The 22,516-nt window shown below is 36.8% G+C and overlaps 13 non-coding genes across 13 annotated transcripts; all 13 read right to left on the bottom strand.

Annotated features, from left to right (window-relative positions):
* Positions 1-290: 290 nt before the first annotated feature.
* Positions 291-373, bottom strand: TRNAL-CAG (transfer RNA leucine (anticodon CAG)). Its single transcript has one exon. It is a non-coding gene; the product is annotated as a tRNA-Leu (tRNA).
* Positions 374-6,602: 6,229 nt separating this feature from the next.
* Positions 6,603-6,685, bottom strand: TRNAL-CAG (transfer RNA leucine (anticodon CAG)). Its single transcript has one exon. It is a non-coding gene; the product is annotated as a tRNA-Leu (tRNA).
* A 1,721-nt stretch (positions 6,686-8,406) lies between these two features.
* Positions 8,407-8,489, bottom strand: TRNAL-CAG (transfer RNA leucine (anticodon CAG)). The gene has a single exon. It is a non-coding gene; the product is annotated as a tRNA-Leu (tRNA).
* An 819-nt stretch (positions 8,490-9,308) lies between these two features.
* On the bottom strand, positions 9,309-9,391 carry TRNAL-CAG (transfer RNA leucine (anticodon CAG)). Its single transcript has one exon. It is a non-coding gene; the product is annotated as a tRNA-Leu (tRNA).
* A 1,720-nt stretch (positions 9,392-11,111) lies between these two features.
* Positions 11,112-11,194, bottom strand: TRNAL-CAG (transfer RNA leucine (anticodon CAG)). Its single transcript has one exon. It is a non-coding gene; the product is annotated as a tRNA-Leu (tRNA).
* Positions 11,195-13,816: 2,622 nt separating this feature from the next.
* On the bottom strand, positions 13,817-13,899 carry TRNAL-CAG (transfer RNA leucine (anticodon CAG)). The gene has a single exon. It is a non-coding gene; the product is annotated as a tRNA-Leu (tRNA).
* Positions 13,900-16,521: 2,622 nt separating this feature from the next.
* On the bottom strand, positions 16,522-16,604 carry TRNAL-CAG (transfer RNA leucine (anticodon CAG)). The gene has a single exon. It is a non-coding gene; the product is annotated as a tRNA-Leu (tRNA).
* An 819-nt stretch (positions 16,605-17,423) lies between these two features.
* Positions 17,424-17,506, bottom strand: TRNAL-CAG (transfer RNA leucine (anticodon CAG)). Its single transcript has one exon. It is a non-coding gene; the product is annotated as a tRNA-Leu (tRNA).
* Positions 17,507-18,325: 819 nt separating this feature from the next.
* Positions 18,326-18,408, bottom strand: TRNAL-CAG (transfer RNA leucine (anticodon CAG)). The gene has a single exon. It is a non-coding gene; the product is annotated as a tRNA-Leu (tRNA).
* An 819-nt stretch (positions 18,409-19,227) lies between these two features.
* TRNAL-CAG (transfer RNA leucine (anticodon CAG)) lies at positions 19,228-19,310 on the bottom strand. The gene has a single exon. It is a non-coding gene; the product is annotated as a tRNA-Leu (tRNA).
* An 819-nt stretch (positions 19,311-20,129) lies between these two features.
* Positions 20,130-20,212, bottom strand: TRNAL-CAG (transfer RNA leucine (anticodon CAG)). Its single transcript has one exon. It is a non-coding gene; the product is annotated as a tRNA-Leu (tRNA).
* An 819-nt stretch (positions 20,213-21,031) lies between these two features.
* TRNAL-CAG (transfer RNA leucine (anticodon CAG)) lies at positions 21,032-21,114 on the bottom strand. Its single transcript has one exon. It is a non-coding gene; the product is annotated as a tRNA-Leu (tRNA).
* Positions 21,115-21,933: 819 nt separating this feature from the next.
* TRNAL-UAG (transfer RNA leucine (anticodon UAG)) lies at positions 21,934-22,016 on the bottom strand. The gene has a single exon. It is a non-coding gene; the product is annotated as a tRNA-Leu (tRNA).
* Between the last annotated feature and the right edge of the window lie 500 nt (positions 22,017-22,516).

Raw genomic sequence — 22,516 nt, 5'->3', positions numbered from 1 at the left:
GGAAGGTATTTTATCTTGCAAGGAAAATATATGAGGAAATGTAGATGATAAAAATGTAATGGAATAGGAGATGGAAATCAGAAGTACGATTGAAGACCTTATTTCCAAGGAAGGCTGCAACCTGAATTGTGGTTTGTTACAAAGGGGTAATTATGTTGTGAGCGCTCGAGATTTCCGTGGTGGAAATTGAAACTGAGGTGTGAAGTGAGTGTTTGTCCAATTTTTAGGATGTTTTGTTACCTTTAAATTAGTATGAGGATATATAGAAGAAAGATAAAATGTAACCTTACTGTCAGGAGTGGGATTTGAACCCACGCCTCCAGGAGAGACTGCGACCTGAACGCAGCGCCTTAGACCGCTCGGCCATCCTGACATACAAAAGCTTAGGTTTTCGAAAAGTTGAATATAACAAAAAAGACAGCATATAGCTCTGCTGTTTATGTTGCTGTTAAGACTTTTGATTTAAAGTATGGGTACAAATTGATTTTACAATCATTTGCACAGAAATATGTTCCTACTTGGCTAAATGACAGACATCTTGTACAAATAACATCGAAAAAGCTTTTTTAGTCATAGTTTAGCTTTTTCTAATTTGAATTTCCAATTGAATTTGGTATATGATGTACTTTTTTTCCCAATTCTTACAATGTCATGGGTTAAGACAGTATAGTTTTCTTTTAATTTTCAGCATTGGGAAGCTTGTGCCAGAGTTTGTTGCTTAATCCATATTCATGCACCATTGAAATAGAATTTGGGAATCTTTAAAGAGCTGGCTAATGAATTTGGCTTATATGCTTGGTAGGATTGCTTTGTGGCGACACCAGTGGGATTTGAGGCCATGAGCTCTGCTTTACAAGAGCAATGCTCTGACCAATAATCATTGGAGCCCTCATTCGTAATGTGGAAGGTATTTTATCTTGCAAGGAAAATATATGAGGAAATGTAGATGATAAAAATGTAATGGAATAGGAGATGGAAATCAGAAGTACGATTGAAGACCTTATTTCCAAGGAAGGCTGCAACCTGAATTGTGGTTTGTTTCAAAGGGGTAATTATGTTGTGAGCGCTCGAGATTTCCGTGGTGGAAATTGAAACTGAGGTGTGAAGTGAGTGTTTGTCCAATTTTTAGGATGTTTTGTTACCTTTAAATTAGTATGAGGATATATAGAAGAAAGATAAAATGTAACCTTACTGTCAGGAGTGGGATTTGAACCCACGCCTCCAGGAGAGACTGCGACCTGAACGCAACGCCTTAGACCGCTAGGCCATCCTGACATACAAAAGTTTAGGTTTTCGAAAAGTTGAATATAACAAAAAAGACAGCATATAGCTCTGCTGTTTATGTTGCTGTTAAGACTTTTGATTTAAAGTATGGGTACAAATTGATTTTACAATCATTTGCACAGAAATATGTTCCTACTTGGCTAAATGACAGACATCTTGTACAAATAACATCGAAAAAGCTTTTTTAGTCATAGTTTACCTTTTTCTAATTTGAATTTCCAATTGAATTTGGTATATGATGTACTTTTTTCCCAATTCTTACAATGTCATGGGTTAAGACAGTATAGTTTTCTTTTAATTTTCAGCATTGGGAAGCTTGTGCCAGAGTTTGTTGCTTAATCCATATTCATGCACCATTGAAATAGAATTTGGGAATCTTTAAAGAGCTGGCTAATGAATTTGGCTTATATGCTTGGTAGGATTGCTTTGTGGCGACACCAGTGGGATTTGAGGCCATGAGCTCTGCTTTACAAGAGCAATGCTCTGACCAATAATCATTGGAGCCCTCATTCGTAATGTGGAAGGTATTTTATCTTGCAAGGAAAATATATGAGGAAATGTAGATGATAAAAATGTAATGGAATAGGAGATGGAAATCAGAAGTACGATTGAAGACCTTATTTCCAAGGAAGGCTGCAACCTGAATTGTGGTTTGTTTCAAAGGGGTAATTATGTTGTGAGCGCTCGAGATTTCCGTGGTGGAAATTGAAACTGAGGTGTGAAGTGAGTGTTTGTCCAATTTTTAGGATGTTTTGTTACCTTTAAATTAGTATGAGGATATATAGAAGAAAGATAAAATGTAACCTTACTTTCAGGAGTGGGATTTGAACCCACGCCTCCAGGAGAGACTGCGACCTGAACGCAGCGCCTTAGACCGCTCGGCCATCCTGACATACAAAAGCTTAGGTTTTCGAAAAGTTGAATATAACAAAAAAGACAGCATATAGCTCTGCTGTTTATGTTGCTGTTAAGACTTTTGATTTAAAGTATGGGTACAAATTGATTTTACAATCATTTGCACAGAAATATGTTCCTACTTGGCTAAATGACAGACATCTTGTACAAATAACATCGAAAAAAGCTTTTTTAGTCATAGTTTAGCTTTTTCTAATTTGAATTTCCAATTGAATTTGGTATTTGATGTACTTTTTTTCCCAATTCTTACAATGTCATGGGTTAAGACAGTATAGTTTTCTTTTAATTTTCAGCATTGGGAAGCTTGTGCCAGAGTTTGTTGCTTAATCCATATTCATGCACCATTGAAATAGAATTTGGGAATCTTTAAAGAGCTGGCTAATGAATTTGGCTTATATGCTTGGTAGGATTGCTTTGTGGCGACACCAGTGGGATTTGAGGCCATGAGCTCTGCTTTACAAGAGCAATGCTCTGACCAATAATCATTGGAGCCCTCATTCGTAATGTGGAAGGTATTTTATCTTGCAAGGAAAATATATGAGGAAATGTAGATGATAAAAATGTAATGGAATAGGAGATGGAAATCAGAAGTACGATTGAAGACCTTATTTCCAAGGAAGGCTGCAACCTGAATTGTGGTTTGTTTCAAAGGGGTAATTATGTTGTGAGCGCTCGAGATTTCCGTGGTGGAAATTGAAACTGAGGTGTGAAGTGAGTGTTTGTCCAATTTTTAGGATGTTTTGTTACCTTTAAATTAGTATGAGGATATATAGAAGAAAGATAAAATGTAACCTTACTGTCAGGAGTGGGATTTGAACCCTCGCCTCCAGGAGAGACTGCGACCTGAACGCAACGCCTTAGACCGCTCGGCCATCCTGACATACAAAAGCTTAGGTTTTCGAAAAGTTGAATATAACAAAAAAGACAGCATATAGCTCTGCTGTTTATGTTGCTGTTAAGACTTTTGATTTAAAGTATGGGTACAAATTGATTTTACAATCATTTGCACAGAAATATGTTCCTACTTGGCTAAATGACAGACATCTTGTACAAATAACATCGAAAAAGCTTTTTTAGTCATAGTTTAGCTTTTTCTAATTTGAATTTCCAATTGAATTTGGTATATGATGTACTTTTTTCCCAATTCTTACAATGTCATGGGTTAAGACAGTATAGTTTTCTTTTAATTTTCAGCATTGGGAAGCTTGTGCCAGAGTTTGTTGCTTAATCCATATTCATGCACCATTGAAATAGAATTTGGGAATCTTTAAAGAGCTGGCTAATGAATTTGGCTTATATGCTTGGTAGGATTGCTTTGTGGCGACACCAGTGGGATTTGAGGCCATGAGCTCTGCTTTACAAGAGCAATGCTCTGACCAATAATCATTGGAGCCCTCATTCGTAATGTGGAAGGTATTTTATCTTGCAAGGAAAATATATGAGGAAATGTGGATGATAAAAATGTAATGGAATAGGAGATGGAAATCAGAAGTACGATTGAAGACCTTATTTCCAAGGAAGGCTGCAACCTGAATTGTGGTTTGTTTCAAATGGGTAATTATGTTGTGAGCGCTCGAGATTTCCGTGGTGGAAATTGAAACTGAGGTGTGAAGTGAGTGTTTGTCCAATTTTTAGGATGTTTTGTTACCTTTAAATTAGTATGAGGATATATAGAAGAAAGATAAAATGTAACCTTACTGTCAGGAGTGGGATTTGAACCCACGCCTCCAGGAGAGACTGCGACCTGAACGCAACGCCTTAGACCGCTCGGCCATCCTGACATACAAAAGCTTAGGTTTTCGAAAAGTTGAATACAACAAAAAAGACAGCATATAGCTCTGCTGTTTATGTTGCTGTTAAGACTTTTGATTTAAAGTATGGGTACAAATTGATTTTACAATCATTTGCACAGAAATATGTTCCTACTTGGCTAAATGACAGACATCTTGTACAAATAACATCGAAAAAGCTTTTTTAGTCATAGTTTAGCTTTTTCTAATTTGAATTTCCAATTGAATTTGGTATATGATGTACTTTTTTCCCAATTCTTACAATGTCATGGGTTAAGACAGTATAGTTTTCTTTTAATTTTCCGCATTGGGAAGCTTGTGCCAGAGTTTGTTGCTTAATCCATATTCATGCACCATTGAAATAGAATTTGGGAATCTTTAAAGAGCTGGCTAATGAATTTGGCTTATATGCTTGGTAGGATTGCTTTGTGGCGACACCAGTGGGATTTGAGGCCATGAGCTCTGCTTTACAAGAGCAATGCTCTGACCAATAATCATTGGAGCCCTCATTCGTAATGTGGAAGGTATTTTATCTTGCAAGGAAAATATATGAGGAAATGTAGATGATAAAAATGTAATGGAATAGGAGATGGAAATCAGAAGTACGATTGAAGACCTTATTTCCAAGGAAGGCTGCAACCTGAATTTTGGTTTGTTTCAAAGGGGTAATTATGTTGTGAGCGCTCGAGATTTCCGTGGTGGAAATTGAAACTGAGGTGTGAAGTGAGTGTTTGTCCAATTTTTAGGATGTTTTGTTACCTTTAAATTAGTATGAGGATATATAGAAGAAAGATAAAATGTAACCTTACTGTCAGGAGTGGGATTTGAACCCACGCCTCCAGGAGAGACTGCGACCTGAACGCAACGCCTTAGACCGCTCGGCCATCCTGACATACAAAAGCTTAGGTTTTCGAAAAGTTGAATATAACAAAAAAGACAGCATATAGCTCTGCTGTTTATGTTGCTGTTAAGACTTTTGATTTAAAGTATGGGTACAAATTGATTTTACAATCATTTGCACAGAAATATGTTCCTACTTGGCTAAATGACAGACATCTTGTACAAATAACATCGAAAAAGCTTTTTTAGTCATAGTTTAGCTTTTTCTAATTTGAATTTCCAATTGAATTTGGTATATGATGTACTTTTTTTCCCAATTCTTACAATGTCATGGGTTAAGACAGTATAGTTTTCTTTTAATTTTCAGCATTGGGAAGCTTGTGCCAGAGTTTGTTGCTTAATCCATATTCATGCACCATTGAAATAGAATTTGGGAATCTTTAAAGAGCTGGCTAATGAATTTGGCTTATATGCTTGGTAGGATTGCTTTGTGGCGACACCAGTGGGATTTGAGGCCATGAGCTCTGCTTTACAAGAGCAATGCTCTGACCAATAATCATTGGAGCCCTCATTCGTAATGTGGAAGGTATTTTATCTTGCAAGGAAAATATATGAGGAAATGTAGATGATAAAAATGTAATGGAATAGGAGATGGAAATCAGAAGTACGATTGAAGACCTTATTTCCAAGGAAGGCTGCAACCTGAATTGTGGTTTGTTTCAAAGGGGTAATTATGTTGTGAGCGCTCGAGATTTCCGTGGTGGAAATTGAAACTGAGGTGTGAAGTGAGTGTTTGTCCAATTTTTAGGATGTTTTGTTACCTTTAAATTAGTATGAGGATATATAGAAGAAAGATAAAATGTAACCTTACTGTCAGGAGTGGGATTTGAACCCACGCCTCCAGGAGAGACTGCGACCTGAACGCAGCGCCTTAGACCGCTTGGCCATCCTGACATACAAAAGCTTAGGTTTTCGAAAAGTTGAATATAACAAAAAAGACAGCATATAGCTCTGCTGTTTATGTTGCTGTTAAGACTTTTGATTTAAAGTATGGGTACAAATTGATTTTACAATCATTTGCACAGAAATATGTTCCTACTTGGCTAAATGACAGACATCTTGTACAAATAACATCGAAAAAGCTTTTTTAGTCATAGTTTACCTTTTTCTAATTTGAATTTCCAATTGAATTTGGTATTTGATGTACTTTTTTTCCCAATTCTTACAATGTCATGGGTTAAGACAGTATAGTTTTCTTTTAATTTTCAGCATTGGGAAGCTTGTGTCAGAGTTTGTTGCTTAATCCATATTCATGCACCATTGAAATAGAATTTGGGAATCTTTAAAGAGCTGGCTAATGAATTTGGCTTATATGCTTGGTAGGATTGCTTTGTGGCGACACCAGTGGGATTTGAGGCCATGAGCTCTGCTTTACAAGAGCAATGCTCTGACCAATAATCATTGGAGCCCTCATTCGTAATGTGGAAGGTATTTTATCTTGCAAGGAAAATATATGAGGAAATGTAGATGATAAAAATGTAATGGAATAGGAGATGGAAATCAGAAGTACGATTGAAGACCTTATTTCCAAGGAAGGCTGCAACCTGAATTGTGGTTTGTTTCAAAGGGGTAATTATGTTGTCAGCGCTCGAGATTTCCGTGGTGGAAATTGAAACTGAGGTGTGAAGTGAGTGTTTGTCCAATTTTTAGGATGTTTTGTTACCTTTAAATTAGTATGAGGATATATAGAAGAAAGATAAAATGTAACCTTACTGTCAGGAGTGGGATTTGAACCCACGCCTCCAGGAGAGACTGCGACCTGAACGCAGCGCCTTAGACCGCTCGGCCATCCTGACATACAAAAGCTTAGGTTTTCGAAAAGTTGAATATAACAAAAAAGACAGCATATAGCTCTGCTGTTTATGTTGCTGTTAAGACTTTTGATTTAAAGTATGGGTACAAATTGATTTTACAATCATTTGCACAGAAATATGTTCCTACTTGGCTAAATGACAGACATCTTGTACAAATAACATTGAAAAAGCTTTTTTAGTCATAGTTTAGCTTTTTCTAATTTGAATTTCCAATTGAATTTGGTATATGATGTACTTTTTTTCCCAATTCTTACAATGTCATGGGTTAAGACAGTATAGTTTTCTTTTAATTTTCAGCATTGGGAAGCTTGTGCCAGAGTTTGTTGCTTAATCCATATTCATGCACCATTGAAATAGAATTTGGGAATCTTTAAAGAGCTGGCTAATGAATTTGGCTTATATGCTTGGTAGGATTGCTTTGTGGCGACACCAGTGGGATTTGAGGCCATGAGCTCTGCTTTACAAGAGCAATGCTCTGACCAATAATCATTGGAGCCCTCATTCGTAATGTGGAAGGTATTTTATCTTGCAAGGAAAATATATGAGGAAATGTAGATGATAAAAATGTAATGGAATAGGAGATGGAAATCAGAAGTACGATTGAAGACCTTATTTCCAAGGAAGGCTGCAACCTGAATTGTGGTTTGTTTCAAAGGGGTAATTATGTTGTCAGCGCTCGAGATTTCCGTGGTGGAAATTGAAACTGAGGTGTGAAGTGAGTGTTTGTCCAATTTTTAGGATGTTTTGTTACCTTTAAATTAGTATGAGGATATATAGAAGAAAGATAAAATGTAACCTTACTGTCAGGAGTGGGATTTGAACCCACGCCTCCAGGAGAGACTGCGACCTGAATGCAGCGCCTTAGACCGCTCGGCCATCCTGACATACAAAAGCTTAGGTTTTCGAAAAGTTGAATATAACAAAAAAGACAGCATATAGCTCTGCTGTTTATGTTGCTGTTAAGACTTTTGATTTAAAGTATGGGTACAAATTGATTTTACAATCATTTGCACAGAAATATGTTCCTACTTGGCTAAATGACAGACATCTTGTACAAATAACATTGAAAAAGCTTTTTTAGTCATAGTTTAGCTTTTTCTAATTTGAATTTCCAATTGAATTTGGTATATGATGTACTTTTTTTCCCAATTCTTACAATGTCATGGGTTAAGACAGTATAGTTTTCTTTTAATTTTCAGCATTGGGAAGCTTGTGCCAGAGTTTGTTGCTTAATCCATATTCATGCACCATTGAAATAGAATTTGGGAATCTTTAAAGAGCTGGCTAATGAATTTGGCTTATATGCTTGGTAGGATTGCTTTGTGGCGACACCAGTGGGATTTGAGGCCATGAGCTCTGCTTTACAAGAGCAATGCTCTGACCAATAATCATTGGAGCCCTCATTCGGAATGTGGAAGGTATTTTATCTTGCAAGGAAAATATATGAGGAAATGTAGATGATAAAAATGTAATGGAATAGGAGATGGAAATCAGAAGTACGATTGAAGACCTTATTTCCAAGGAAGGCTGCAACCTGAATTGTGGTTTGTTTCAAAGGGGTAATTATGTTGTGAGCGCTCGAGATTTCCGTGGTGGAAATTGAAACTGAGGTGTGAAGTGAGTGTTTGTCCAATTTTTAGGATGTTTTGTTACCTTTAAATTAGTATGAGGATATATAGAAGAAAGATAAAATGTAACCTTACTGTCAGGAGTGGGATTTGAACCCACGCCTCCAGGAGAGACTGCGACCTGAACGCAGCGCCTTAGACCGCTCGGCCATCCTGACATACAAAAGCTTAGGTTTTCGAAAAGTTGAATATAACAAAAAAGACAGCATATAGCTCTGCTGTTTATGTTGCTGTTAAGACTTTTGATTTAAAGTATGGGTACAAATTGATTTTACAATCATTTGCACAGAAATATGTTCCTACTTGGCTAAATGACAGACATCTTGTACAAATAACATTGAAAAAGCTTTTTTAGTCATAGTTTAGCTTTTTCTAATTTGAATTTCCAATTGAATTTGGTATATGATGTACTTTTTTTCCCAATTCTTACAATGTCATGGGTTAAGACAGTATAGTTTTCTTTTAATTTTCAGCATTGGGAAGCTTGTGCCAGAGTTTGTTGCTTAATCCATATTCATGCACCATTGAAATAGAATTTGGGAATCTTTAAAGAGCTGGCTAATGAATTTGGCTTATATGCTTGGTAGGATTGCTTTGTGGCGACACCAGTGGGATTTGAGGCCATGAGCTCTGCTTTACAAGAGCAATGCTCTGACCAATAATCATTGGAGCCCTCATTCGTAATGTGGAAGGTATTTTATCTTGCAAGGAAAATATATGAGGAAATGTAGATGATAAAAATGTAATGGAATAGGAGATGGAAATCAGAAGTACGATTGAAGACCTTATTTCCAAGGAAGGCTGCAACCTGAATTGTGGTTTGTTTCAAAGGGGTAATTATGTTGTGAGCGCTCGAGATTTCCGTGGTGGAAATTGAAACTGAGGTGTGAAGTGAGTGTTTGTCCAATTTTTAGGATGTTTTGTTACCTTTAAATTAGTATGAGGATATATAGAAGAAAGATAAAATGTAACCTTACTGTCAGGAGTGGGATTTGAACCCACGCCTCCAGGAGAGACTGCGACCTGAACGCAGCGCCTTAGACCGCTCGGCCATCCTGACATACAAAAGCTTAGGTTTTCGAAAAGTTGAATATAACAAAAAAGACAGCATATAGCTCTGCTGTTTATGTTGCTGTTAAGACTTTTGATTTAAAGTATGGGTACAAATTGATTTTACAATCATTTGCACAGAAATATGTTCCTACTTGGCTAAATGACAGACATCTTGTACAAATAACATTGAAAAAGCTTTTTTAGTCATAGTTTAGCTTTTTCTAATTTGAATTTCCAATTGAATTTGGTATATGATGTACTTTTTTTCCCAATTCTTACAATGTCATGGGTTAAGACAGTATAGTTTTCTTTTAATTTTCAGCATTGGGAAGCTTGTGCCAGAGTTTGTTGCTTAATCCATATTCATGCACCATTGAAATAGAATTTGGGAATCTTTAAAGAGCTGGCTAATGAATTTGGCTTATATGCTTGGTAGGATTGCTTTGTGGCGACACCAGTGGGATTTGAGGCCATGAGCTCTGCTTTACAAGAGCAATGCTCTGACCAATAATCATTGGAGCCCTCATTCGGAATGTGGAAGGTATTTTATCTTGCAAGGAAAATATATGAGGAAATGTAGATGATAAAAATGTAATGGAATAGGAGATGGAAATCAGAAGTACGATTGAAGACCTTATTTCCAAGGAAGGCTGCAACCTGAATTGTGGTTTGTTACAAAGGGGTAATTATGTTGTGAGCGCTCGAGATTTCCGTGGTGGAAATTGAAACTGAGGTGTGAAGTGAGTGTTTGTCCAATTTTTAGGATGTTTTGTTACCTTTAAATTAGTATGAGGATATATAGAAGAAAGATAAAATGTAACCTTACTGTCAGGAGTGGGATTTGAACCCACGCCTCCAGGAGAGACTGCGACCTGAACGCAGCGCTTTAGACCGCTCGGCCATCCTGACATACAAAAGCTTAGGTTTTCGAAAAGTTGAATATAACAAAAAAGACAGCATATAGCTCTGCTGTTTATGTTGCTGTTAAGACTTTTGATTTAAAGTATGGGTACAAATTGATTTTACAATCATTTGCACAGAAATATGTTCCTACTTGGCTAAATGACAGACATCTTGTACAAATAACATCGAAAAAGCTTTTTTAGTCATAGTTTAGCTTTTTCTAATTTGAATTTCCAATTGAATTTGGTATATGATGTACTTTTTTCCCAATTCTTACAATGTCATGGGTTAAGACAGTATAGTTTTCTTTTAATTTTCAGCATTGGGAAGCTTGTGCCAGAGTTTGTTGCTTAATCCATATTCATGCACCATTGAAATAGAATTTGGGAATCTTTAAAGAGCTGGCTAATGAATTTGGCTTATATGCTTGGTAGGATTGCTTTGTGGCGACACCAGTGGGATTTGAGGCCATGAGCTCTGCTTTACAAGAGCAATGCTCTGACCAATAATCATTGGAGCCCTCATTCGTAATGTGGAAGGTATTTTATCTTGCAAGGAAAATATATGAGGAAATGTAGATGATAAAAATGTAATGGAATAGGAGATGGAAATCAGAAGTACGATTGAAGACCTTATTTCCAAGGAAGGCTGCAACCTGAATTTTGGTTTGTTTCAAAGGGGTAATTATGTTGTGAGCGCTCGAGATTTCCGTGGTGGAAATTGAAACTGAGGTGTGAAGTGAGTGTTTGTCCAATTTTTAGGATGTTTTGTTACCTTTAAATTAGTATGAGGATATATAGAAGAAAGATAAAATGTAACCTTACTGTCAGGAGTGGGATTTGAACCCACGCCTCCAGGAGAGACTGCGACCTGAACGCAGCGCCTTAGACCGCTCGGCCATCCTGACATACAAAAGCTTAGGTTTTCGAAAAGTTGAATATAACAAAAAAGACAGCATATAGCTCTGCTGTTTATGTTGCTGTTAAGACTTTTGATTTAAAGTATGGGTACAAATTGATTTTACAATCATTTGCACAGAAATATGTTCCTACTTGGCTAAATGACAGACATCTTGTACAAATAACATCGAAAAAGCTTTTTTAGTCATAGTTTAGCTTTTTCTAATTTGAATTTCCAATTGAATTTGGTATATGATGTACTTTTTTTCCCAATTCTTACAATGTCATGGGTTAAGACAGTATAGTTTTCTTTTAATTTTCAGCATTGGGAAGCTTGTGCCAGAGTTTGTTGCTTAATCCATATTCATGCACCATTGAAATAGAATTTGGGATTCTTTAAAGAGCTGGCTAATGAATTTGGCTTATATGCTTGGTAGGATTGCTTTGTGGCGACACCAGTGGGATTTGAGGCCATGAGCTCTGCTTTACAAGAGCAATGCTCTGACCAATAATCATTGGAGCCCTCATTCGTAATGTGGAAGGTATTTTATCTTGCAAGGAAAATATATAAGGAAATGTAGATGATAAAAATGTAATGGAATAGGAGATGGAAATCAGAAGTACGATTGAAGACCTTATTTCCAAGGAAGGCTGCAACCTGAATTGTGGTTTGTTTCAAAGGGGTAATTATGTTGTGAGCGCTCGAGATTTCCGTGGTGGAAATTGAAACTGAGGTGTGAAGTGAGTGTTTGTCCAATTTTTAGGATGTTTTGTTACCTTTAAATTAGTATGAGGATATATAGAAGAAAGATAAAATGTAACCTTACTGTCAGGAGTGGGATTTGAACCCACGCCTCCAGGAGAGACTGCGACCTGAACGCAACGCCTTAGACCGCTCGGCCATCCTGACATACAAAAGCTTAGGTTTTCGAAAAGTTGAATATAACAAAAAAGACAGCATATAGCTCTGCTGTTTATGTTGCTGTTAAGACTTTTGATTTAAAGTATGGGTACAAATTGATTTTACAATCATTTGCACAGAAATATGTTCCTACTTGGCTAAATGACAGACATCTTGTACAAATAACATCGAAAAAGCTTTTTTAGTCATAGTTGAGCTTTTTCTAATTTGAATTTCCAATTGAATTTGGTATATGATGTACTTTTTTTCCCAATTCTTACAATGTCATGGGTTAAGACAGTATAGTTTTCTTTTAATTTTCAGCATTGGGAAGCTTGTGCCAGAGTTTGTTGCTTAATCCATATTCATGCACCATTGAAATAGAATTTGGGATTCTTTAAAGAGCTGGCTAATGAATTTGGCTTATATGCTTGGTAGGATTGCTTTGTGGCGACACCAGTGGGATTTGAGGCCATGAGCTCTGCTTTACAAGAGCAATGCTCTGACCAATAATCATTGGAGCCCTCATTCGTAATGTGGAAGGTATTTTATCTTGCAAGGAAAATATATAAGGAAATGTAGATGATAAAAATGTAATGGAATAGGAGATGGAAATCAGAAGTACGATTGAAGACCTTATTTCCAAGGAAGGCTGCAACCTGAATTGTGGTTTGTTTCAAAGGGGTAATTATGTTGTGAGCGCTCGAGATTTCCGTGGTGGAAATTGAAACTGAGGTGTGAAGTGAGTGTTTGTCCAATTTTTAGGATGTTTTGTTACCTTTAAATTAGTATGAGGATATATAGAAGAAAGATAAAATGTAACCTTACTGTCAGGAGTGGGATTTGAACCCACGCCTCCAGGAGAGACTGCGACCTGAACGCAACGCCTTAGACCGCTCGGCCATCCTGACATACAAAAGCTTAGGTTTTCGAAAAGTTGAATATAACAAAAAAGACAGCATATAGCTCTGCTGTTTATGTTGCTGTTAAGACTTTTGATTTAAAGTATGGGTACAAATTGATTTTACAATCATTTGCACAGAAATATGTTCCTACTTGGCTAAATGACAGACATCTTGTACAAATAACATCGAAAAAGCTTTTTTAGTCATAGTTTAGCTTTTTCTAATTTGAATTTCCAATTGAATTTGGTATATGATGTACTTTTTTCCCAATTCTTACAATGTCATGGGTTAAGACAGTATAGTTTTCTTTTAATTTTCAGCATTGGGAAGCTTGTGCCAGAGTTTGTTGCTTAATCCATATTCATGCACCATTGAAATAGAATTTGGGAATCTTTAAAGAGCTGGCTAATGAATTTGGCTTATATGCTTGGTAGGATTGCTTTGTGGCGACACCAGTGGGATTTGAGGCCATGAGCTCTGCTTTACAAGAGCAATGCTCTGACCAATAATCATTGGAGCCCTCATTCGTAATGTGGAAGGTATTTTATCTTGCAAGGAAAATATATGAGGAAATGTAGATGATAAAAATGTAATGGAATAGGAGATGGAAATCAGAAGTACGATTGAAGACCTTATTTCCAAGGAAGGCTGCAACCTGAATTTTGGTTTGTTTCAAAGGGGTAATTATGTTGTGAGCGCTCGAGATTTCCGTGGTGGAAATTGAAACTGAGGTGTGAAGTGAGTGTTTGTCCAATTTTTAGGATGTTTTGTTACCTTTAAATTAGTATGAGGATATATAGAAGAAAGATAAAATGTAACCTTACTGTCAGGAGTGGGATTTGAACCCACGCCTCCAGGAGAGACTGCGACCTGAACGCAGCGCCTTAGACCGCTCGGCCATCCTGACATACAAAAGCTTAGGTTTTCGAAAAGTTGAATATAACAAAAAAGACAGCATATAGCTCTGCTGTTTATGTTGCTGTTAAGACTTTTGATTTAAAGTATGGGTACAAATTGATTTTACAATCATTTGCACAGAAATATGTTCCTACTTGGCTAAATGACAGACATCTTGTACAAATAACATCGAAAAAGCTTTTTTAGTCATAGTTTAGCTTTTTCTAATTTGAATTTCCAATTGAATTTGGTATATGATGTACTTTTTTTCCCAATTCTTACAATGTCATGGGTTAAGACAGTATAGTTTTCTTTTAATTTTCAGCATTGGGAAGCTTGTGCCAGAGTTTGTTGCTTAATCCATATTCATGCACCATTGAAATAGAATTTGGGATTCTTTAAAGAGCTGGCTAATGAATTTGGCTTATATGCTTGGTAGGATTGCTTTGTGGCGACACCAGTGGGATTTGAGGCCATGAGCTCTGCTTTACAAGAGCAATGCTCTGACCAATAATCATTGGAGCCCTCATTCGTAATGTGGAAGGTATTTTATCTTGCAAGGAAAATATATAAGGAAATGTAGATGATAAAAATGTAATGGAATAGGAGATGGAAATCAGAAGTACGATTGAAGACCTTATTTCCAAGGAAGGCTGCAACCTGAATTGTGGTTTGTTTCAAAGGGGTAATTATGTTGTGAGCGCTCGAGATTTCCGTGGTGGAAATTGAAACTGAGGTGTGAAGTGAGTGTTTGTCCAATTTTTAGGATGTTTTGTTACCTTTAAATTAGTATGAGGATATATAGAAGAAAGATAAAATGTAACCTTACTGTCAGGAGTGGGATTTGAACCCACGCCTCCAGGAGAGACTGCGACCTGAACGCAACGCCTTAGACCGCTCGGCCATCCTGACATACAAAAGCTTAGGTTTTCGAAAAGTTGAATATAACAAAAAAGACAGCATATAGCTCTGCTGTTTATGTTGCTGTTAAGACTTTTGATTTAAAGTATGGGTACAAATTGATTTTACAATCATTTGCACAGAAATATGTTCCTACTTGGCTAAATGACAGACATCTTGTACAAATAACATCGAAAAAGCTTTTTTAGTCATAGTTTAGCTTTTTCTAATTTGAATTTCCAATTGAATTTGGTATATGATGTACTTTTTTCCCAATTCTTACAATGTCATGGGTTAAGACAGTATAGTTTTCTTTTAATTTTCAGCATTGGGAAGCTTGTGCCAGAGTTTGTTGCTTAATCCATATTCATGCACCATTGAAATAGAATTTGGGAATCTTTAAAGAGCTGGCTAATGAATTTGGCTTATATGCTTGGTAGGATTGCTTTGTGGCGACACCAGTGGAATTTGAGGCCATGAGCTCTGCTTTACAAGAGCAATGCTCTGACCAATAATCATTGGAGCCCTCATTCGGAATGTGGAAGGTATTTTATCTTGCAAGGAAAATATATGAGGAAATGTAGATGATAAAAATGTAATGGAATAGGAGATGGAAATCAGAAGTACGATTGAAGACCTTATTTCCAAGGAAGGCTGCAACCTGAATTGTGGTTTGTTACAAAGGGGTAATTATGTTGTGAGCGCTCGAGATTTCCGTGGTGGAAATTGAAACTGAGGTGTGAAGTGAGTGTTTGTCCAATTTTTAGGATGTTTTGTTACCTTTAAATTAGTATGAGGATATATAGAAGAAAGATAAAATGTAACCTTACTGTCAGGAGTGGGATTTGAACCCACGCCTCCAGGAGAGATTGCGACCTGAACGCAGCGCCTTAGACCGCTCGGCCATCCTGACACACAAAAACTTAGGTTTTCGAAAAGTTGAATATAACAAAAAAGACAGCATATAGCTCTGCTGTTTATGTTGCTGTTAAGACTTTTGATTTAAAGTATGGGTACAAATTGATTTTACAATCATTTGCACAGCAATATGTTCCTACTTGGCTAAATGACAGACATCTTGTACAAATAACATCGAAAAAGCTTTTTTAGTCATAGTTTAGCTTTTTCCAATTTGAATTTCCAATTGAATTTGGTATATGATGTACTTTTTTTCCCAATTCTTACAATGTCATGGGTTAAGACAGTATAGTTTTCTTTTAATTTTCAGCATTGGGAAGCTTGTGCCAGAGTTTGTTGCTTAATCCATATTCATGCACCATTGAAATAGAATTTGGGAATCTTTAAAGAGCTGGCTAATGAATTTGGCTTATATGCTTGGTAGGGTTGCTTTGTGGCAACACCAGTGGAATTTGAGGCCATGAGCTCTGCTTTACAAGAGCAATGCTCTGACCAATAATCATTGGAGCCCTCATTCGGAATGTGGAAGGTATTTTATCTTGCAAGGAAAATATATGAGGAAATGTAGATGATAAAAATGTAATGGAATAGGAGATGGAAATCAGAAGTACGATTGAAGACCTTATTTCCAAGGAAGGCTGCAACCTGAATTGTGGTTTGTTACAAAGGGGTAATTATGTTGTGAGCGCTCGAGATTTCCGTGGTGGAAATTGAAACTGAGGTGTGAAGTGAGTGTTTGTCCAATTTTTAGGATGTTATGTTACCTTTAAATTAGTATGAGGATATATAGAAGAAAGATAAAATGTAACCTTACTGTCAGGAGTGGGATTTGAACCCACGCCTCCAGGAGAGACTGCGACCTGAACGCAGCGCCTTAGACCGCTCGGCCATCCTGACACACAAAAACTTAGGTTTTCGAAAAGTTGAATATAACAAAAAAGACAGCATATAGCTCTGCTGTTTATGTTGCTGTTAAGACTTTTGATTTAAAGTATGGGTACAAATTGATTTTACAATCATTTGCACAGCAATATGTTCCTACTTGGCTAAATGACAGACATCTTGTACAAATAACATCGAAAAAGCTTTTTTAGTCATAGTTTAGCTTTTTCCAATTTGAATTTCCAATTGAATTTGGTATATGATGTACTTTTTTTCCCAATTCTTACAATGTCATGGGTTAAGACAGTATAGTTTTCTTTTAATTTTCAGCATTGGGAAGCTTGTGCCAGAGTTTGTTGCTTAATCCATATTCATGCACCATTGAAATAGAATTTGGGAATCTTTAAAGAGCTGGCTAATGAATTTGGCTTATATGCTTGGTAGGATTGCTTTGTGGCAACACCAGTGGAATTTGAGGCCATGAGCTCTGCTTTACAAGAGCAATGCTCTGACCAATAATCATTGGAGCCCTCATTCGGAATGTGGAAGGTATTTTATCTTGCAAGGAAAATATATGAGGAAATGTAGATGATAAAAATGTAATGGAATAGGAGATGGAAATCAGAAGTACGATTGAAGACCTTATTTCCAAGGAAGGCTGCAACCTGAATTGTGGTTTGTTACAAAGGGGTAATTATGTTGTGAGCGCTCGAGATTTCCGTGGTGGAAATTGAAACTGAGGTGTGAAGTGAGTGTTTGTCCAATTTTTAGGATGTTATGTTACCTTTAAATTAGTATGAGGATATATAGAAGAAAGATAAAATGTAACCTTACTGTCAGGAGTGGGATTTGAACCCACGCCTCCAGGAGAGACTGCGACCTGAACGCAGCGCCTTAGACCGCTCGGCCATCCTGACACACAAAAACTTAGGTTTTCGAAAAGTTGAATATAACAAAAAAGACAGCATATAGCTCTGCTGTTTATGTTGCTGTTAAGACTTTTGATTTAAAGTATGGGTACAAATTGATTTTACAATCATTTGCACAGCAATATGTTCCTACTTGGCTAAATGACAGACATCTTGTACAAATAACATCGAAAAAGCTTTTTTAGTCATAGTTTAGCTTTTTCCAATTTGAATTTCCAATTGAATTTGGTATATGATGTACTTTTTTTCCCAATTCTTACAATGTCATGGGTTAAGACAGTATAGTTTTCTTTTAATTTTCAGCATTGGGAAGCTTGTGCCAGAGTTTGTTGCTTAATCCATATTCATGCACCATTGAAATAGAATTTGGGAATCTTTAAAGAGCTGGCTAATGAATTTGGCTTATATGCTTGGTAGGATTGCTTTGTGGCGACACCAGTGGAATTTGAGGCCATGAGCTCTGCTTTACAAGAGCAATGCTCTGACCAATAATCATTGGAGCCCTCATTCGGAATGTGGAAGGTATTTTATCTTGCAAGGAAAATATATGAGGAAATGTAGATGATAAAAATGTAATGGAATAGGAGATGGAAATCAGAAGTACGATTGAAGACCTTATTTCCAAGGAAGGCTGCAACCTGAATTGTGGTTTGTTACAAAGGGGTAATTATGTTGTGAGCGCTCGAGATTTCCGTGGTGGAAATTGAAACTGAGGTGTGAAGTGAGTGTTTGTCCAATTTTTAGGATGTTTTGTTACCTTTAAATTAGTATGAGGATATATAGAAGAAAGATAAAATGTAACCTTACTGTCAGGAGTGGGATTTGAACCCACGCCTCCAGGAGAGACTGCGACCTGAACGCAGCGCCTTAGACCGCTCGGCCATCCTGACACACAAAAACTAAGGTTTTCGAAAAGTTGAATATAACAAAAAAGACAGCATATAGCTCTGCTGTTTATGTTGCTGTTAAGACTTTTGATTTAAAGTATGGGTACAAATTGATTTTACAATCATTTGCACAGCAATATGTTCCTACTTGGCTAAATGACAGACATCTTGTACAAATAACATCGAAAAAGCTTTTTTAGTCATAGTTTAGCTTTTTCCAATTTGAATTTCCAATTGAATTTGGTATATGATGTACTTTTTTTCCCAATTCTTACAATGTCATGGGTTAAGACAGTATAGTTTTCTTTTAATTTTCAGCATTGGGAAGCTTGTGCCAGAGTTTGTTGCTTAATCCATATTCATGCACCATTGAAATAGAATTTGGGAATCTTTAAAGAGCTGGCTAATGAATTTGGCTTATATGCTTGGTAGGATTGCTTTGTGGCGACACCAGTGGAATTTGAGGCCATGAGCTCTGCTTTACAAGAGCAATGCTCTGACCAATAATCATTGGAGCCCTCATTCGGAATGTGGAAGGTATTTTATCTTGCAAGGAAAATATATGAGGAAATGTAGATGATAAAAATGTAATGGAATAGGAGATGGAAATCAGAAGTACGATTGAAGACCTTATTTCCAAGGAAGGCTGCAACCTGAATTGTGGTTTGTTACAAAGGGGTAATTATGTTGTGAGCGCTCGAGATTTCCGTGGTGGAAATTGAAACTGAGGTGTGAAGTGAGTGTTTGTCCAATTTTTAGGATGTTTTGTTACCTTTAAATTAGTATGAGGATATATAGAAGAAAGATAAAATGTAACCTTACTGTCAGGAGTGGGATTTGAACCCACGCCTCCAGGAGAGACTGCGACCTGAACGCAGCGCCTTAGACCGCTCGGCCATCCTGACACACAAAAACTTAGGTTTTCGAAAAGTTGAATATAACAAAAAAGACAGCATATAGCTCTGCTGTTTATGTTGCTGTTAAGACTTTTGATTTAAAGTATGGGTACAAATTGATTTTACAATCATTTGCACAGCAATATGTTCCTACTTGGCTAAATGACAGACATCTTGTACAAATAACATCGAAAAAGCTTTTTTAGTCATAGTTTAGCTTTTTCCAATTTGAATTTCCAATTGAATTTGGTATATGATGTACTTTTTTTCCCAATTCTTACAATGTCATGGGTTAAGACAGTATAGTTTTCTTTTAATTTTCAGCATTGGGAAGCTTGTGCCAGAGTTTGTTGCTTAATCCATATTCATGCACCATTGAAATAGAATTTGGGAATCTTTAAAGAGCTGGCTAATGAATTTGGCTTATATGCTTGGTAGGATTGCTTTGTGGCAACACCAGTGGAATTTGAGGCCATGAGCTCTGCTTTACAAGAGCAATGCTCTGACCAATAATCATTGGAGCCCTCATTCGGAATGTGGAAGGTATTTTATCTTGCAAGGAAAATATATGAGGAAATGTAGATGATAAAAATGTAATGGAATAGGAGATGGAAATCAGAAGTACGATTGAAGACCTTATTTCCAAGGAAGGCTGCAACCTGAATTGTGGTTTGTTACAAAGGGGTAATTATGTTGTGAGCGCTCGAGATTTCCGTGGTGGAAATTGAAACTGAGGTGTGAAGTGAGTGTTTGTCCAATTTTTAGGATGTTTTGTTACCTTTAAATTAGTATGAGGATATATAGAAGAAAGATAAAATGTAACCTTACTGTCAGGAGTGGGATTTGAACCCACGCCTCCAGGAGAGACTGCGACCTGAACGCAGCGCCTTAGACCGCTCGGCCATCCTGACACACAAAAACTTAGGTTTTCGAAAAGTTGAATATAACAAAAAAGACAGCATATAGCTCTGCTGTTTATGTTGCTGTTAAGACTTTTGATTTAAAGTATGGGTACAAATTGATTTTACAATCATTTGCACAGCAATATGTTCCTACTTGGCTAAATGACAGACATCTTGTACAAATAACATCGAAAAAGCTTTTTTAGTCATAGTTTAGCTTTTTCCAATTTGAATTTCCAATTGAATTTGGTATATGATGTACTTTTTTTCCCAATTCTTACAATGTCATGGGTTAAGACAGTATAGTTTTCTTTTAATTTTCAGCATTGGGAAGCTTGTGCCAGAGTTTGTTGCTTAATCCATATTCATGCACCATTGAAATAGAATTTGGGAATCTTTAAAGAGCTGGCTAATGAATTTGGCTTATATGCTTGGTAGGATTGCTTTGTGGCGACACCAGTGGAATTTGAGGCCATGAGCTCTGCTTTACAAGAGCAATGCTCTGACCAATAATCATTGGAGCCCTCATTCGGAATGTGGAAGGTATTTTATCTTGCAAGGAAAATATATGAGGAAATGTAGATGATAAAAATGTAATGGAATAGGAGATGGAAATCAGAAGTACGATTGAAGACCTTATTTCCAAGGAAGGCTGCAACCTGAATTGTGGTTTGTTACAAAGGGGTAATTATGTTGTGAGCGCTCGAGATTTCCGTGGTGGAAATTGAAACTGAGGTGTGAAGTGAGTGTTTGTCCAATTTTTAGGATGTTTTGTTACCTTTAAATTAGTATGAGGATATATAGAAGAAAGATAAAATGTAACCTTACTGTCAGGAGTGGGATTTGAACCCACGCCTCCAGGAGAGACTGCGACCTGAACGCAGCGCCTTAGACCGCTCGGCCATCCTGACACACAAAAACTTAGGTTTTCGAAAAGTTGAATATAACAAAAAAGACAGCATATAGCTCTGTTGTTTATGTTGCTGTTAAGACTTTTGATTTAAAGTATGGGTACAAATTGATTTTACAATCATTTGCACAGCAATATGTTCCTACTTGGCTAAATGACAGACATCTTGTACAAATAACATCGAAAAAGCTTTTTTAGTCATAGTTTAGCTTTTTCCAATTTGAATTTCCAATTGAATTTGGTATATGATGTACTTTTTTTCCCAATTCTTACAATGTCATGGGTTAAGACAGTATAGTTTTCTTTTAATTTTCAGCATTGGGAAGCTTGTGCCAGAGTTTGTTGCTTAATCCATATTCATGCACCATTGAAATAGAATTTGGGAATCTTTAAAGAGCTGGCTAATGAATTTGGCTTATATGCTTGGTAGGATTGCTTTGTGGCGACACCAGTGGGATTTGAGGCCATGAGCTCTGCTTTACAAGAGCAATGCTCTGACCAATAATCATTGGAGCCCTCATTCGGAATGTGGAAGGTATTTTATCTTGCAAGGAAAATATATGAGGAAATGTAGATGATAAAAATGTAATGGAATAGGAGATGGAAATCAGAAGTACGATTGAAGACCTTATTTCCAAGGAAGGCTGCAACCTGAATTGTGGTTTGTTACAAAGGGGTAATTATGTTGTGAGCGCTCGAGATTTCCGTGGTGGAAATTGAAACTGAGGTGTGAAGTGAGTGTTTGTCCAATTTTTAGGATGTTTTGTTACCTTTAAATTAGTATGAGGATATATAGAAGAAAGATAAAATGTAACCTTACTGTCAGGAGTGGGATTTGAACCCACGCCTCCAGGAGAGACTGCGACCTAAACGCAGCGCCTTAGACCGCTCGGCCATCCTGACACACAAAAACTTAGGTTTTCGAAAAGTTGAATATAACAAAAAAGACAGCATATAGCTCTGCTGTTTATGTTGCTGTTAAGACTTTTGATTTAAAGTATGGGTACAAATTGATTTTACAATCATTTGCACAGCAATATGTTCCTACTTGGCTAAATGACAGACATTTTGTACAAATAACATCGAAAAAGCTTTTTTAGTCATAGTTTAGCTTTTTCCAATTTGAATTTCCAATTGAATTTGGTATATGATGTACTTTTTTTCCCAATTCTTACAATGTCATGGGTTAAGACAGTATAGTTTTCTTTTAATTTTCAGCATTGGGAAGCTTGTGCCAGAGTTTGTTGCTTAATCCATATTCATGCACCATTGAAATAGAATTTGGGAATCTTTAAAGAGCTGGCTAATGAATTTGGCTTATATGCTTGGTAGGATTGCTTTGTGGCGACACCAGTGGGATTTGAGGCCATGAGCTCTGCTTTACAAGAGCAATGCTCTGACCA

Source organism: Mixophyes fleayi, chromosome 1, assembly GCF_038048845.1.
Source record: "Mixophyes fleayi isolate aMixFle1 chromosome 1, aMixFle1.hap1, whole genome shotgun sequence".
Classification (NCBI taxonomy): domain Eukaryota; kingdom Metazoa; phylum Chordata; class Amphibia; order Anura; family Limnodynastidae; genus Mixophyes; species Mixophyes fleayi.
The sequence above is the reverse complement of the archived record's forward strand: the minus strand, read 5'-3'. Positions and strand labels throughout refer to the sequence as shown.